This window comes from Triticum aestivum, chromosome 3D, assembly GCF_018294505.1.
Source record: "Triticum aestivum cultivar Chinese Spring chromosome 3D, IWGSC CS RefSeq v2.1, whole genome shotgun sequence".
In the NCBI taxonomy this organism is placed as follows: domain Eukaryota; kingdom Viridiplantae; phylum Streptophyta; class Magnoliopsida; order Poales; family Poaceae; genus Triticum; species Triticum aestivum.
The window spans coordinates 442,066,096-442,084,580 of NC_057802.1; the positions used below are offsets into that span (position 1 = coordinate 442,066,096).

Here is an 18,485-nt window from a genome sequence, read left to right on the forward strand (position 1 = left end):
GTAATGGGTAAGCAGTCTCAGGGTTTGTGTGGACTTAATGTACGAGCATCAATAGTAGGGTACCGAGTTCTCAAATGGAAGGGGACGAGTCATGCTTGAAAACTCGTACAGTTAGTAAGTGAGCAATATTTGAATCTGAGAGTTATAATTACTGAATTCCAGTCTATGGACGATCAATGACAATGCCAGTTAAGCATATTACCAAACATTATCTATGCAGATGCAACAATAACACGGTAGGCGTTTCCCTTTCACCGTCCAGATAAGAGGCTTGTCTCTGACATCCGGCCGCCATGATCAGACTGGAAGTTCCCCTCGTTGCTTATTGTTGGAACTCCAGAAATCATTAACTTGAGCAATCTTGGAACCGCAGGCAAGCACATTTTGAGCCTTGAAACAACCTCAGTCATGGTCGGCCTGTTGATGGCTGCGTTTTCGACGCAGTTCATGGCAAGGCTACCACACTCTGCAGGGAACTGGCATCGTACTGATCCAACAACCTCTTGTCCACAACTTCATGAATACTGCCTGTAGCAATCTTTTGGCGCGTCCAGTTGGTTAGATGGATGGTTTGAGGGTCCACCAGCACCGGGGGCTGGCCAGTGATGATCTCCAAGAGTACGATACCAAAGCTGTAAACATCTGCCTTGACAGTGAGTTGGAATGTTGCATGGTACTCGGGGTCAAGGTAGCCAAGAGTACCAGCAGCAACAGTAGATATGTGTGTGTGAGCTTCATTAAAGGCCCGTGAAAGCCCGAAATCAGATATTATCCCCACCAGGTTCTTGTCCAGAAGGATGTTGGGGGTCTTCACATCTCTGTGAACTATTGCTGGGGTGCATGACTCGTGTAAATACTCCAGTCCTGTAGTTTATTGAAACACATACTTTGTCAACACACACAGATATACACAAAATAAATGTAATAAACGCATATTTGAACGTGGACCTTGTGCAGCATCAAGTGCAATATGAAGTCGCTGTTCCCAATTCAAACTATGGTCATCTCCTGCATCAATACATACCAAATTAATGCAAGTACCGTTTGACACATGCATGGTAGAATAAATATCAGTTTTTGTAATGCTTGAACATAGTTAAGCTAACAGCTGATATGTTACAGATGCAACTATTCACCAATAACCATACCATCAATTGGTGCATTAAAGAATAAAAAAACCTGCATACATAGGCCCTTTGGTCTTTCAAAGGTCACTGCCTTTCCTTCTCATTACCAGGGCACTTCATTAAATAAAGATTTAATCAACAAGAGAACTAAGCTATTGAAGTATTAATTTAATATGTGCCTCTTGCTATGTTTCTTACTGGTTTTTGAAAGATCTACACGTTTATAATTTGTGATTATCATGTCATGGTTATGTCTCTTAGAGTGTAACTGTGGTCGCCCCAATTTGTTATCAGTATATGTGACTAGAACCTGCGGCTCTAAAAATGCAGCTATGGTCGTCTCACTCTTTAGTCTAGTGTCTATAACACAGTAATTAGGCCCGCCAGCACCAACTCCACTGCATTGACAAGTTGCAGCAGTAACAGTCTAGGAAATCAACTACAACTTTAACCAGGAGATTCAGTTTTAGCTCAGTAGGATGTCAAAGCATATAGATGGTCCCTATATATATGAAATGTATGTAGTTAACCAAAGCTGTTGGCATCTGAGTCGCTGTTTAGTTGGTTTTGCAGGAAATAAAACCCTGACTTGGTTAACTTGCTTTTTAGACTGAACAAATTTTATGTTTGATTGAATGATTCAATTTTACTAAATTAAAGTACAGATGGTCCCTGTAAAAATTGTAATGCAAGTTAGTGATCATAAGTTCATAACAAAACTGCAAGTTGGTTGGTCATACCTATACCAAGTAGTCAACTATGTTGAATAGAAATTTTTAGGAAAAGTTAAAGAGAAAAACCTCCTCTTAAAAGCTGTTGGAGATTTCCTCTGGGCATAAAATCGTAAACGAGTGCTAGGCATTTCTTGTTTTGGCAATATCCTTCCAGAGTCACGAGATTCTTGTGATGGACTTTGGACAATGTTTGCACCTGTGGCAACGGATATGATTACAAACATCCTAGAGCTGAAGCCAATTACATCAATTTATTGAATATGGAGTGTGGAAACTGTTTAGATATCTTGCAAACTTATAGTTTACTTTCTAGTAAAGAACTCAATGATTTCGCTTAGTTGTTTTCGTGTTATACCTCGGGGAGGAAGTCTATTGACTTTGCTATTGATGTCTCCATAAGCACCTTAACAGCTACTTCATCACCATTTTCCAGTATGCCATGATAAACAATACCGAAACCTCCTTTTCCAATGATTGATTGGAAGTCCTTAGTCATGAGCTTCAGCTGTGCATATGTGAACCGTCTGATATCAATGTGCAGGGGAGTTTCCTCTTCATATGTAGCGTAGTCCTCTTGGTCTCCTGAGCTCCCTGCAAAGTCAGAAAGTCTGGTTTTATATATGAAAGTAAAGGTTTGAAGCTGTTGTCTAATTTCTGTTGCACATTGCATTGATGAAAAAGGGAATTCAGGGGGAGAAGTATTATGTTTACCTTTCCGGCATAACTTCCAGAGTATGCACATCACTACTATGAAGGATACCAGTACCACTGGAACTATCGCCGCAATTAGCACGGTAGGTGTGGTGTGCTTCTTCTTATTTGAACAGTACATATCTTTGACTTTTGAGCATATAGGATTGCCTTCTAGTCTAGTGACATGATTGTACAACATATAAAAAATAATTAGCTTACCTCAAAATCCTAGCTACAACAACTCTATGCAGTTATGATTATAACATGCCTTCATTTTCTAACACAACTAACCATCTGATGACACTTCTAAATATACCCTCTAAATGAACTAACTGCATGGTTTCTAGATCACACATGTACTGGTACATACATATCTGGCTCTCGTATTGAAAGCCCATAGGTGGTAAAGCATTTGTAGTTACTAGATGCTAGTGCATGTAACTGATGGTATGATTGGATCAATACAATTAATTCCCATAGTGAGGCTTGCCACACTTTGTGCGCCCAAATCGGCCACCACGACTTAGTCAAAATTGAGGAGTTTATGTGTATGACAAGTGGGGCTCGCGCATGGCATTAAGCTAGAGAAAGTCAAACTTGCCTAAATCTCGCCTGGCAAAGTATGGCTATGAACCAAATACGCATTTAGCTTCTCAATTGTTTTTAACCAATGCAGTGTTAATACTTTATATCTGCAAAGACTGTTGCTAAGCCATGAATTGATCTGTATCATTAACCTATAATAACCAACCTTGGGTTGAGCCATTTCGTTTTGATGTAGTTGTTCAGCTTGTTGCAACAAATTATATTGAGTAAGCAGGCGTGCAACAGAGCTGCCAAACCTTAAGTCGAGCAGACCAGCCTCAAATCTTCTAAGAATATAGTCAGGGATTGGTCCCTCGAGCTTGTTATTTGACAAATCCCTAAAAAACAGTAGTTGAATAATTCATGTAAAATTATATTATTAATCAAATACTGATCAAGCAGAGACTTACAGAACTGCTAGTCACTTTAGTTGATAGTCTGGAATGGAGCCCGTCAAATTGTTGTGTGATAAATCCCTATACATATATATTTTATTAGGGTCACAAAAGATGTCAATTTCATTTCATCTAGAGCATCAATATTATGTCATAGGCACCACTTACAAAATTTCCAGTGATGTCATGCTCAAAAGTGATATGGCTAATCCACCTCCTAGTCCCCTGCTAGACAGATTTCTGCAAAATAATCATCTTATTTAAAGTAATTAATTTACAGAGAGTGTTGAACTAATATGTATTTTAAGACATCGTTTCCATGCTTCTGGTTTTGAACCAAATTAAGACACTGTATGTACCCCCCACATGTTGATATACCTCTTAAGTGAATCGATTATATATACTTCTTTATATTATAAATATACCTCATTAATTATTCTAAAAATACTTCAACAAGTGCTATGAAGAAATATCTTCAGAGCCCTTAGTTTTTGCAATATAACCTTTTTAATGTATACAATTTTTGTGTATGCACAAATAATAGAAAATATATGGATAAAATGTTTTTCATGGAACTCACTTGGGTATGTAGTAAGATAGTTTATTAACAAAAAGAATACTGGTCCTGGTTATGTTCTTACACTCGGACAATCCTAGGATTCTTGTTGCTATGGGAGTAGCCGCAAGTCAAACCTTCCTAGGTATACTCTATTGGGGAGCATGGATCACCATTCCAGTCTATTCTTGTCAAATCGTAGTGTGCTTTTACCTCTTTCATGGAATTGACTGCAACAACAGGAGAGAATGAAAACAGACATGACTGGAGTAATGGAAAATGTATATGTTGGGCATAGGATTATTGTAGGATTAATCATGATGTACAACAATGTAAGAAGTTACATTATCATTTCATGTGTAAATATTATCTTTTTGTAAGACTGAATAAATTGTATAAATTCATTCGTCTACTATGGTCTTCCTCATGGCTAATTGGCAGTTGACCTTTACAATGTAGTGATCAAGAGTTGAGTGGGTTGGGAATCCTCAGAGGTCTACGCAGTGAGAACTCGGTCATTAACATCTACTCTATTATGTACTAAAAGTATACTGCACTAGAAAAAAGAGCATAACAACGACAACAAAGCCTTTTGTCCCAAGCAAGCTGGGGTAGGATAGAGATGAAACCGAATAGAAACCGCGAGAACCTAAAAGAGAAGAGAGAAAGTACAAGTAACGAACTGAAGGAAGGTAAATTAAGGTTCTGGTACATGGATCGATGACTTCTCTGCAGTCATATCAAGAGCAAACCCTTGGTTACATTCCAAACTTTCAAGTCTCTTTTTACGGCCTCCTCCCATGCCAGCTTTGGTCGCCCCTGCCCCTCATAGTATTTTCGCTACTCTTCTACTATACACTGGTGCTGCAGGCCTCCATTGGATATGTCCAAACCACTTTAGTCAGTGTTGGACAAGCTTCTCTTCAGTCGGTGCCACCACTACCTTATCATGTATTCTCTCATTCCTAATCCGGTCTCGATGCCACACATCCACCTTAGCACGCACATCTAAATGGGACTCATTTGTTGGATGTGTTGTCTCTTAGTAAGCCGACACTCTGCTCCATATAGCATCCCAGGTCTGAGTTTTATTGGATTCTCTGGGATTAGTTTGATTTCTTTTGGAGATGCACCATTCATAGTAGAACTTTGCTTTGGTACACCCCCCTTAGAAAAGTTTTCAAATTTCGATGCATATTAAAGGTGGAGATTAGAAATTACCCCTTCAATCAAAAAGGGTAATATAGTATTTTGTATCTAAATCAATCTATTCATTATGTTTGATTACGATGATAGCCCTTTTAAGTAACTTCAAGATTTGTGTTAACTTTTACTGAAGCAAAACTCTTCATAGTAATAATAATTATGTAATAACAGGCAACATAAGCAAGAAATCTCATTGGCATCTAAAGTGTATGTAATCTTCTTACAAGAATTAGAATCATTAAAATGATAAAGTATAAGAGATGATTAAAACATTGCCAGCCCACATGCGTAGACCACTGTGCTAGCTTCTTTAAAAGTAGGGATCAGGAGGTACTGTGCAAGCAGTTCAAGCAACTGACTAAACATCATGATGATAATGTAGATCTGTACATGGCATGTGTAATAAGTGTGCAATATCAATAACGATGGCCGATCTTACCATCCTCAGAGTCGGTGGTGAAGTTTTCCATCCGAATGAGTGAGTACACCTCGAGCGCGTTGATGAGCGGGGGAAGGCTTGAGCTGCGTGTCTTGTTCAGGGTGTAAAATGCGTCGTCATTATACAAGAACTGCCCGCTGTTGGCCTGTAATCGCGACGGGGAGAAGCCCCGGTGCAGCAAATCGCCGGCGTTATAGATGTCGAACCTTCTGTTCGGGTTGTTACCATTAATTTCTGCAAAGTGGAATATCAGGAGAAGGCTATTCTCGTGCTTCAGATTGGGGCCCATTCCAATGTTGAGTCCCATGAAGGTGTAGTTTGTGTCTAGGGTCGTGGCCTTCTGGAAGATGGCCATCGGCACATTGAAGAAGTCGTCGCCCGGGAGAATCTCCACTTTATCGCTAGTGTTTAGGGTCATCCAGGGGTAGGTCTTATAGTAGAAAGACCAAGCCTCCCAGAACCGGTCATAAGGGTCCACTGGATATCTGTATCACACACAAAAGACAAGAGAAATCATGTAAGTCCTCCTTTGGTTTGGAGGTTTTTTTTAGTAATTTCATTGCATAGGATTTCTACAGGTAAATACCTTTAGAGCCTTTTAGTTTGTAGGAATAGAATCCTATTTCTATGGAAGAATTCTTCTTGTCCTTCGCATTTCATAAGAAAATAGACATTAACCTAGACTCAATGTAAAAAAAAATCATATGCTATGAACCAAAGGGCATCCTCTTTTCTATACGTATTCATACGATTTGAGATGCATATCATCTCATTTCAGATGACTTTTCTATTCCTATGATTTTTCTATCCTACGAACCAAAGAAGGCCTAAATTAGCTAGCACGATACCACTACTTTTTGGTTTCATTGGAGCTGGTAATCTCACATACTCCCTCCGTCCTTTAAAGAGTGTACTTCCAAATTTGTTGGAGATTCAAACTATTTCAAAGTTTAATCAAATTTCTATAAAAATATATCAATGTTTGTGAAACCAAATAGGTATATGATGAAAATATTTTATCATGAATCGAATGCTACCAATTTGAAGACATAAATGTTGGTGTATCATTGTATAAATACGGTCAAACATAAAAAGGTTTGACTTTCCAACAAAGTTGGAAGTACACTCTTTAAAGAACGGAGGGAGTACTTAGCAACTTGAGATGTGCTATCTCTGTAAACTAATATAAGATATTTTTTGGAAAACGCTTGGTGTCAACCGGCGGATTTTCTCTCGCTCGTCCGCTGTCTCCCACGGGCGACGCGTGTCCCTGTGGGCCTGCACCGCTTTGCATCCTGCCTTATCTTCTCGTCCGATTGCTCCCATACACATCTTTTGTTTTCTTATGCCTTCTTTCTTCCTTCCCCAGCCATACATCCTTCTCCATTACGCACACAATCAGGGACCTGCTCGAAGATGTTGGAGACACCCACGAACAGCCCTTGCCCACCGGCCACGGCCATGGAGGTAGCATGCGAGCATACATGGCCATGCAAGCCTCGTTGGACATCACAACCCGACCGTGGGCAGCCATGGAGGTAGATGCAAGTAGCAGCTAGTGGCTACAACAACAAGCGCCATGGAGGTAGCATGCGAGCTTGTTGGATGACGCGACCGATGACGGGGATTGGCGGCGCTCGAGCCGGGGAGTTCGGAGGATGGATGGCCTTGTGGTTGGGCGGCGACGATGTGAATGACAGTGGTGCTGACGGCAACGATGTCAGTGTTTCTGTAACTTCATTTTCATTGATTTTTTTCGCAACATCCTCTATGTTGCAAAAGTTTTTTCGCAACATCATCTATGTTGCAAAAGTTTTTTGCCAACAACGCCCATGCTGCAGAAAAGTGAAGGCGATTTTTATTTTGCAACATCATCTATGTTGCAAAAGTTCCTTCCGCAACAACACGCATGTTGCAGAAAAGTGAAGACAAAAAAAATCTGCAACATCATCTATGTTGCAAAAGTTCCTTCCGCAACAACACCCATGTTGCAGAAAAGTGAAGACGATAAACATTTCTGCAACAACACCTATGGTTCAAAAGGGTTTATGCAGCATGTGCTCTGTTGCAATGATGGGACGGGGTTGGCCATTGGATGACATCAAATCTAACGGTTGTTGGGGCGGTGGATATTTTTAGATTATCCGTCGGCGGATGCGTAGCACTGCCCATATTTTTTAGATCACTAAAAATATAAGATATTTTTTAGATCACTACCTTAGTGATCTAAAACGTCTTATATTAATTTATGGAGGGAGTACAATTTTTTTCCTGTTAGAATTAATTGTGGGATTCAGAAAGCATAAGAGCACGCACTCCAAATGCGTTGAGCAAGCCAGCAGATTTAAAAATCACTGATAGGCATAATTCAGTTCTAATCCAAAACTATGGATGCCAGTCTCACCTTGTGATAAAGTCAGTGGCTTCACCAAATCTGATCCGTCTAAAGTGTCCGACTGATACCGAAGTATTCACAAAAGGGTACATCGCATCTAGCAGTGGCCTCAGCTCCAGAGCAGACATGAACGGAGTCCCTGTACCGAAGTTTATCAGACAGACCGACACCGAGTTGCCTAGAGCAACCGTGAGCACCTCCTTCCAGACCGTGAGCGATGGATCCCAATTTGTCAAGTTCACCGTATCCCAGAAATTGACGCCAATATGGAGCCCAAACAGAAATGATGACCCGTCCATACTCCTGTTCAACCAATCATAGTTGCCGTAAGTAAATGTGGTCCTCAACAGGAACTTCTTACCAAAAGCGGATGGCAGTGTATAGCAATTTCGTGAACCGTCAGGGAAGCTCCTCAGGGTTTTTTGTTGCTCATTCCCTACACCAGCCATGAACTCTGTTAAAATTTCGTGGCTCAAACCACCCTTGACGTATTCGCCATCAGAATGGAACTGTAGTCCTAAGATGCTGTGGTCGTAGGTGTTAGGAATGGGCAACTACCTTTACTGAGGGCCAAAGGCCAATACATATACATGTGTGGTAAAGTGCAGGAAACCCCTTATATAATAGGGATAAACCAGAAAGAGACTATACACATCTAACACCCCCCTCAAACTCATGGTGGATCAACAACACCGAGTTTGGAGAGGAAAAAGGCATGTTGCGCCCGAGTCTGTGCCTTCGTGAAGAAGTCAGCCAACTGTAACTCAGAGGGCACATAGTGAAGAGCGAGAGTCTGATCCTGCACAGCAGCACGCACGAAGTGGGCATCCACACCGATGTGCTTAGTGAGCTCATGCTTCACCGGGTCACGCGCAATACTGATAGCACCAGTACTGTCTGACAGTAAGGGAGTCGAGGTAGCAGCAGACACACCAAAATCCTCAAGTAACCACCGTAACCAGATCACCTCAACCGTCAGCATAGCCATGGCTCGCAACTCAGCCTCTGTACTCGAGCGAGAAACTGCAGTCTGTTTCTTTGTCTTCCAAGCAATAAGAGAGCCACCAAGAAAGACACAATAAGCAGACAGCGAGCGTCGATCAGAGGGATCACTAGCCCAGGTAGCATCAGAGTAAGCCTGGAGCTCAAGAGAACTGGAGCGGGGAAAGAAAAGGCGCTGAGAGATCGTGCCACGAAGATATCGTAGAACACGGAGGAGGTGACTATAGTGGACAGAGGTGGGGGCTGAAACAAACTGACTCAGGATGTGAACAGGATAGGAGATGTCAGGACGCGTAACAGCAAGATAGACAAGGCTACCAACGAGGTGACGATAGCGAGTGGGATTAGGAAGAGGGTCACCATCAGAGGCACGAAGCTGAACATTGAGCTCCATAGGAGTCACAACGGTGCGGTCATCACTGAGAGCAGCTCGAGCGAGAAGATCCTGAATATATTTCTCTTGAGAGATGTAGAAGCCATCAGAGGTCGAGGAGATCTCAATCCCAAGAAAATAGCGAAGAGGACCAAGATCAGTCATGAGGAACTGGTCGTGAAGGCGGGCCTTAACAAAGGCAATGTAGTCAGAGTCGTCACGAGTGATGATCATGTCATCAACATAAAGAAGGAGAAGAGTCCGACCACGAGGAGATGTGTGAACAAACAACGCGGGATCATGATCACTGGGCAAGAAACCAGCGGCAGTCACCACAGAGGCAAAGCGCTCAAACCAGGCGCGAGGGGCCTGTTTAAGACCATAGAGGGAGCGGCGAAGTCGACAGACCATACCGTCAGGAGCATAGTACCCCGGTGGTGGCTGCATGTAAACCTCCTCACGCAACTCGCCATTAAGAAAAGCGTTCTGAACATCAAGTTGAGAGATAGACCAATGACGAACAGAAGCAACAGCAAGAAGAGTGCGAACAGTGGTCATATGGGCCACATGAGCGAATGTCTCATCATAATCGCGTCCCTGCTCCTGCTGAAAACCACGGGCCACAAGGCGCGCTTTGTAGCGCTCAAGAGAACCATCAGAGCGAGTCTTAATCTTGTAGACCCACTTGCAGGTGATGGGACGGACACCGGAAGGGAGGGAAACCAGATCCCATGTGCCAGAGCGCTCAAGGGCAGCAAGCTCTTCGGCCATCGCAAGCTGCCATTCAGGCTGAGTCATGGCAGTCCGATAGGAAGTGGGCTCAGCAATAACAGAGAGACCGTACCGATCAGGAGAGTAGCGATCAGGCGGGGGGCGAGGCCGAGCACGGAGGTTATGAACTGGGGGAGGCGTGAAAGGAGGTGCACCAGAGGTGGAAGGCGCATCAGGGAAAACATCCTCAGAACGAGGGCGACGAGTATAGTGAAGAGGAAATGGTGAGAGAGGACGACGGACTGGAGATGATGGTGGAGAGTTGGAGGAGGATGGGGAAGATGGTGTCAGTGGTGAAGGAGAAGGAAGAAGAGGTGCAGGCGGAGGAGGAAAAACATGAGGAGGCACATAGCAGGGTGTATCAGGGAGAAGAAGAAAAGAAAGATCGTCCACAGAGAAGCTCGAGGTAGAAGGACGTGGGTAGTAAGAGCGAGACTCGTCAAAGGTCACATCACGCGAGATGCGCAAACGACGACCAACAGGATCCCAGCAGCGATAGCCCTTGTGCTCATCGCTGTAGCCAAGAAAACACACTCAACCGACTGAGCAGTCAGTTTGGTGCGTTCTCGCGGGGCAAGAAGGACATAGCACACACATCCAAACATACGAAGAGCTGAGTAGTCAGGAGAGCGACCAGTGAGACACTCCATAGGAATACTGTTGGAAATATGCCCTAGAGGCAATAATAAATAGGTTATTATTATATTTCCTTGTTCATGATAATCGTTTATTATCCATGCTAGAATTGTATTGATAGGAAACTCAGATACATGTGTGGATACATAGACAACACCATGTCCCTAGTAAGCCTCTAGTTGACTAGCTCGTTGATCAATAGATGGTTACGGTTTCCTGACCATGGACATTGGATGTCGTTGATAACGGGATCACATCATTAGGAGAATGATGTGATGGACAAGACCCAATCCTAAGCCTAGCACAAGATCGTGTAGTTCGTTTGCTCAGAGCTTTTCTAATGTCAAGTATCATTTCCTTAGACCATGAGATTGTGCAACTCCCGGATACCGTAGGAATGCTTTGGGTGTACCAAACGTCACAACGTAACTGGGTGGCTATAAAGGTGCACTACAGGTATCTCCGAAAGTGTCTGTTGGGTTGGCACGAATCGAGACTGGGATTTGTCACTCCGTGTAAACGGAGAGGTATCTCTGGGCCCACTCGGTAGGACATCATCATAATGTGCACAATGTGACCAAGGAGTTGATCACGGGATGATGTGAGTTACGGAACGAGTAAAGAGACTTGCCGGTAACGAGATTGAACAAGGTATCGGGATACCGACGATCGAATCTCGGGCAAGTAACATACCGATAGACAAAGGGAATTGTATACGGGATTGATTGAATCCTCGACATCGTGGTTCATCCGATGAGATCATCGAGGAGCATGTGGGAGCCAACATGGGTATCCAGATCCCGCTGTTGGTTATTGACCGGAGAGTCGTCTCGGTCATGTCTGCCTGTCTCCCGAACCCGTAGGGTCTACACACTTAAGGTTCGGTGACGCTAGGGTTATAGAGATATTAGTATGTGGTAACCCGAAAGTTGTTCGGAGTCCCGGATGAGATCCCGGACGTCACGAGGAGTTCCGGAATGGTCCGGAGGTAAAGATTTATATATGGGAAGTCTTATTTTGGTCGCCGGAAAAGTTTCGCACTTTATCGGTATTGTACCGGGAGTGCCGAAAGGGGTCCGGGGGTCCGCCAAGGGGGTCCACCAGCCCCGGGGGGCCACATGGGCTGTAGGGGGTGCGCCTTGGCCTATATGGGCCAAGGGCACCAGCCCCAAGAGGCCCATGCGCCAAGAGATAAGAAAAAGGGAGAGTCCTAAAAGGGGAAGGCACCTCCGAGGTGCCTTGGGGGGGAAGGACTCCTCCCTGGCCGCACCCTTCCTTGGAGGAAGGGCCAAGGCTGCGCCCCCCCCTCTCCCTTGGCCCTATATATAGTGGGGGGAAGGGAGGGCAGCAATACCTAAGCCCTGGCGCCTCCCTCTCCCTCCCGTGACACATCTCCCTCCTCCCGCAGTGCTTGGCGAAGCCCTGTTGGAATCCCGCTACTTCCACCACCACGCCGTCGTGCTGGTGGATCTCCATCAACCTCTCCTCCCCCTTGCTGGATCAAGAAGGAGGAGACGTTGCCGCTCTGTACGTGTGTTGAACGCGGAGGTGCCGTCCGTTCGGTGCTAGGATCATCGGTGATTTGGATCACGACGAGTACGACTCCATCAACCCCGTTCTCTTGAACGCTTTCGCTCGCGATCTTCAAGGGTATGTAGATGCACTCCCCTTCCCCTCGTTGCTAGATTACTCCATAGATTGATCTTGGTGATGCGTAGAAAATTTTGAATTTCTGCTACGTTCCCCAACAAATACCACCCTGCAGAGCAGTCGATGGCTGTATGTTGATGAGATAGGTGGATGCAGAAACAGCCTCAGCCCAAAAATGGGGTGGGAGAGAGGCGGCAATCATCAGAGCACGAGCCGTCTCAAGTAGATGACGATGCTTACGTTCGGCAACGCCATTCTGAGCATGTGCACCAGAACATGAGAACTGGGCAAGAGTACCCTGTTCCGCAAGAAAACCACGCAACAGCTGGGAGATAAACTCACCAGCGGAGTCAGCACGAAAAGTACGAATGGGCGTGGAAAACTGGGTGTGAACCATGGCAGCAAAACGTTTGTATATAGAGAGAACCTCGCTACGAGATTTCATAAAGTAGAGCCAAGTGTAGTGAGAAAAATCATCAATAAACAAGATATAGTAGCGGTGACCACCTTTCGAATCTGAGGGAGCAGGACCCCATACATCAGAATGAACTAAGTCAAAAGAACACTGAGATATCGACTCACTGGTAGAATAAGGTAACTGGGTCTGTTTGCCAAGTCTGCAGCCAGTACAAGGTAAAGAAACATCTCCAGATATAGACCCTAAGAGGCCCTGATGAACTAAAGAAGACAAGCGAGAGCCACATAGGTGACCAAGGCGATGATGCCACTGCTGGAAGGACGCACACGAAGAGGCAACAAGAGCATGGGAGCTGGCTGAAGTGGTGGCAGCGGAAGGAACACAAAGCCAGTCAACCTCCCAAAGGCCCTCTGACTCACGGCGCTGGGGGCCAGCACCAATCAAAGCCTTGGTGCGACGATCCTGAATGGAGCAAGAGTCGGTATCAAGAATGACACGACAACCAGAATCAGTAAGTTGGGCAGCGGAAAAAAGATTCATGGTGAGGCGAGGAACATGTGAAACACTAGGAACAGAAAAAGATGGAGTGGAAAGAAGACCACGGCTAGCAACAGGAAGAGGTGTGCCATCAGCGGTAAGAACATTAACAGGCGAATCAAGAGGTCGGAGAGAAGACAACACAGAAGAATCAGAAGACATATGAAAAGAGGCGCCAGAATCCAGAACCCACGAAGATGTACCTGACTGTGTAGATGCCTGCGGTGGGGGAGCAGTGGCTGCAGTCACAGCAGCAGCGGAACCGGTCGACGAAGAGCCTGAGGAAGCTAAGAGACGCTTGAGCCTCATAATGTCCTGGTCAGTGAGTGACGGGGTCGAGGAGGATCCAGGAGTCCCACTGGAAGAGGAGCGCCTCTGGTCTCGCTGTTGGGGAATGTAGTAATTTCAAAAAAATTCCTACGCACACGCAAGATCATGGTGATGCATAGCAACGAGAGGGGCGAGTGTTGTCTACGTACCTCGTAGACCGAAAGCGGAAGCGTTAGCACAATGCGGTTGATGTAGTCGTACGTCTTCACGATCCGACCGATCAAGTACCGAACGCACGGCACCTCCGAGTTCAACACATGTTCAGCCCGATGACGTCCCTCGAACTCCGATCCAGCCAAGTGTTGAGGGAGAGTTTTGTTAGCACGACGGCGTGGTGACGATGATGATGTTCTACCGACGCAGGGCTTCGCCTAAGCACCGCTACAGTATTATCGAGGTGGACTATGGTGGAGGGGGGCACCGCACACGGCTAAAAGATCAAACGATCAATTGTTGTGTCTATGGGGTGCCCCCTGCCCCCGTATATAAAGGAGCAAGGGAGGAGGAGGCCAGCCCTAGGAGGGGCGCGCCAAGGGAGTAGGATTCCTACTCCTAGTTGGAGTAGGTTTCCTCCTTTCCTAGTCCAACTAGGAGAAGGGGGGAAAGGGGGGAAGAGGAGAAGGAAGGGAGAGGGGGGCCGCGCCCCAAACCCCTTGTCCAATTCGGACTTGGCTTGGGAGGGGCGCGCGCCACCTCCTGGCTGCTGCCTCTCCTTCCCACTAAGGCCCATTAAGGCCCAATACTTCTTTCCCGTATTCCCGTAACTCCCCGGTACTCCGAAAAATACCCGAATCACTCGGAACCTTTCCGATGTCCGAATATAGTCGTCCAATATATCGATCTTTACGTCTCGACCATTTCGAGACTCCTCGTCATGTCCCCGATCTCATCCGGGACTCCGAACTACCTTCGGTACATCAAAACACATAAACTCATAATATAACCATCATCGAACTTTAAGCGTGCGGACCCTACGGGTTCGAGAACTATGTAGACATGACCGAGACACGTCTCCGGTCAATAACCAATAGCGGAACCTGGATGCTCATATTGGCTCCCACATATTCTACGAAGATCTTTATCGGTCAAACCGCATAACAACATACGTTGTTCCCTTTGTCATCGGTATGTTACTTGCCCGAGATTCGATCGTCGGTATCTCAATACCTAGTTTAATCTCGTTACCGGCAAGTCTCTTTACTCGTTCCGTAATACATCATCCCGCAACTAACTCATTAGTTGCAATGCTTGCAAGGCTTATAGTGATGTGCATTACCGAGTGGGCCTAGAGATACCTCTCCGACAATCGGAGTGACAAATCCTAATCTCGAAATACGCCAACCAAACAAGTACCTTCAGAGACACCTGTAGAGCAACTTTATAATCACCCAGTTACGTTGTGACGTTTGGTAGCACACAAAGTGTTCCTCTGGTAAACGGGAGTTGCATAATCTCATAGTCATAGGAACATGTATAAGTCATGAAGAAAGCAATAGCAACATACTAAACGATCGAGTGCTAAGCTAACGGAATGGGTCAAGTCAACCACATCATTCTCCTAATGATGTGATCCCGTTAATCAAATGACAATTCATGTCTATGGCTAGGAAACATAACCATCTTTAATTAACGAGCTAGTCAAGTAGAGGCATACTAGTGACACTCTGTTTGTCAATGTATCCACACATGTATTATGTTTCTAGTTAATACAATTCTACCATGAATAATAAACATTTATCATGATATAAGGAAATAAATAATAACTTTATTATTGCCTCTAGGGCATGTTTCCTTCACTCACTTCTTCTCACGGCAATCAGACTCTGGGTGACCTGGCCGAGAGCAGTAGCCACAGAAGGTGTCACGGCGCGACCGACCCCTCTCAGCATAAGAAAGACGACCCACCCCCCTGAAGGAGTAGGCAGGAGCGGTGGAGCAGTGAGGCGAGTAGGTGGCAGAGGAGCCCGGGTGGCCAACACTGATGGAACCACAAGTAACCCAGCAGAGCATAGGCGGGTCTCTTCAGCACGAAGCTCAGCAAGTACCTCCGAGATAGGAACACGACCACGAGCGAGCAGGTGAGCACGGCGAGGCTCGAACTCAGAGCGAAGACGAGATAAGAACTCGTGAACCCGCTGAAACTCCAAATCGGACTGTGTAGTCTGACAGCAACGGCAAGTTCCACAAACGACGGTCCGAAGAGAGTCAAGCTGACGCCAGATGGCAGAGCACTGTGAATAGAACTCATCAACAGAGGAATCACCTTGCTGGAGTGCATGCTCCTGACGCACCATAGATAGGTCGAGAGCATCACCAGAGGGCTGATAGCGGAGACAGAGATAAGACCACATCGCTGCAACTGTGCCAAGTCCCATGAACTCCGAGGCAAACTGAGAAAGGACACTCGCAGGAAGAACAGCAGCAGCACGAGCATCATCATTGCACTACTGAGTGTAAGCAGACAGATCATCACGATAGGCAGAAAGGGCATCCGAATAGGCTGACATCTGCTGTTCATAGGCATCCACTGCAGTATCATCGAGAGCCTTGGCGGCATCGCGATCAGCCTGAGAAGCATCAGCAGCAAGAACCGACGGTGCTGGCGGGGTAGGAGCCACTGGAGCAACAGGGCAAGGCGGACAGGGGACCTTGCCAGAGAGAACACCCCACAGAAGGAGACCGCGCATGTGGATACGCATAAACCCCGCAAACTCGGCATAGTTGGTGCCATCGAAGATCACCGAGCACCGAGGAACGGCGACATAGCCCGAAGAAGACATGAGGAACTCTTTTTTTCTTTTTTTGTCAACTGCTACAGGAGACCCCGATCCAGATCGGGATCGGGCTCGCGCTGGCTCAATCCAGCCCCGATGGAGGAAGCGGGGGGGGGGGGGGGGAGGGCGAGCGTGGGAGTGGCCGGCCCTGGGCAGCACCGGCTGCAACAGGAGGCGGCCAGGGGCGGCAGGGCGCGGGGAGGCGCTGGGAGGTGGCTGCCGGTCGCGGCCGAGCACGGGAAGGCGCGGGGCGGCGCGGGACAGTGACGGCAGGCCGCGGCCGAGCTCGGGGCAGCGCAGGCCGGGGCGAGACGGCGTGGCGGCGGGGAAGGAGAGAGCCGGGGGCGAGGGAGGAGGTGGCCGGCGCCGGCGACGAGGTAGATGGAGGCCGGTGACGGGGGAGCTAGGCACGGAGCTGCGAGCGTGCGGGAGCGGGAGAGGAACCTAAGCATCTGATACCATGTTAGGAATGGGCAACTACCTTTACTGAGGGCCAAAGGCCAATACATATACATGTGTGGTAAAGTGCAGAAAACCCCTTATATAATGGGGATAAACCAGAAAGAGACTATACACATCTAACAGTAGGCACTAGTATTCGTCCATCCACAATCGATGTTAACAAACCCTGCATAAAGGGGAATATGTGTCAGTATCATGTGTTTCAAGTTTTTTTAAGATCTACAGTTCTACGCCAGGATTATGACCGGTGTGACCAGATATTCAGTAGCAGAGTAGCTAGTAATGTGCAGATGGAGCATGGATTAAGGGCCTCTTTGATTTGTAGGATTCTCAAAACACAAGAATAAGGAAAATATATGATTGGAGTGGCATGCCCACTTGAATTTTATAGGATTGGTAGAGTGTGTTTGATGGCATAGAAAAAAAATAAATGAATTGTAAAAAAAGTTGGACTGGAACATAGTACAAATTATGCCTTAAGAAAAAATCGGATTCAATCATACGAATCAAATGACCAATATAGAAGTAATTTCTAAGGATTGCAGTCCACCAAAAGTCCTATGGAATTCCTTTGAATCAAAGGAGCCATAAAGAGGTTCAGGATCAATAAACGAAACTAGGAGGATATGGCTTGTATTACCTGAAATAGACTGGCCATGGACTCGAGTCATCATGACCAGGATGAACAGCAAGCCCGAGATCCATGTCAGTTTTCTACTTGCCGAGCAACCGAAGCTGATGACCATGGTACCCCTTTTTCTTTCTGCAATGTTTCCAAGCAATCATGCGAACTGAGAGGCTTCGTATCTGGTACAAATGACTTATGTACGAGTTATATATATGGCAGACAGACACAAGTAACACAGTTTAGTATTTGGATTGACTTGGCCTCGACACTTGATTAACAATGTGAGGAAACAGAACGGCCTGTTCATCAGTAGGTAACCATCTTGTGACTCGTGAGAGCAATCATCTATGAAAGGAAAGTGCAACTTGCCATGGATTTTAGTTTTACAATCTCTGCCCTGACGTACTACCCATCAGCATGATAACGAAGTGCCAGTTTGAAGATTCGTGCATTTTGGCGAATCATGCAAGCAGCTCGATTCTGCAGGCTATAGCGACGCGCGCTGACATTTCTCTGAACCAGTCTTTCTGTGCTAAATTAAAAAGAGAGTGACAGAGTGTAGTTCAGTAGTTATACAAGACAAAAAGAAGAGAACAACTTGCAAGGCCAGTTCAACGACGTTGCGGTAAAAAAAATGTTTTGTACTATTATTTAAAAATATATATTCAACGTGTATTTGAAAAATGTTGAACACTTATTAAAAAAATTAAAAACATGTTTATGAAGAAATACTATTCATGTATTTAAAAATTGTTAAACATGTATAAAAATATA

At 45.6% G+C, this 18,485-nt stretch overlaps 2 protein-coding genes and 1 pseudogene across 2 annotated transcripts in view; 2 read left to right on the forward strand and 1 right to left on the reverse strand.

The window, feature by feature from the left end:
• Positions 1-18,485, forward strand: part of LOC123079498 (uncharacterized) — a 35,556-nt gene that overhangs the window by 9,087 nt on the left and 7,984 nt on the right. The window lies entirely within an intron of this gene.
• Positions 1-18,485, forward strand: part of LOC123079499 (calmodulin-3) — a 31,808-nt gene that overhangs the window by 5,339 nt on the left and 7,984 nt on the right. The gene's annotated exons all lie outside the window — the stretch shown is intronic.
• LOC123079494 (probable LRR receptor-like serine/threonine-protein kinase PAM74) lies at positions 252-17,829 on the reverse strand (annotated as a pseudogene).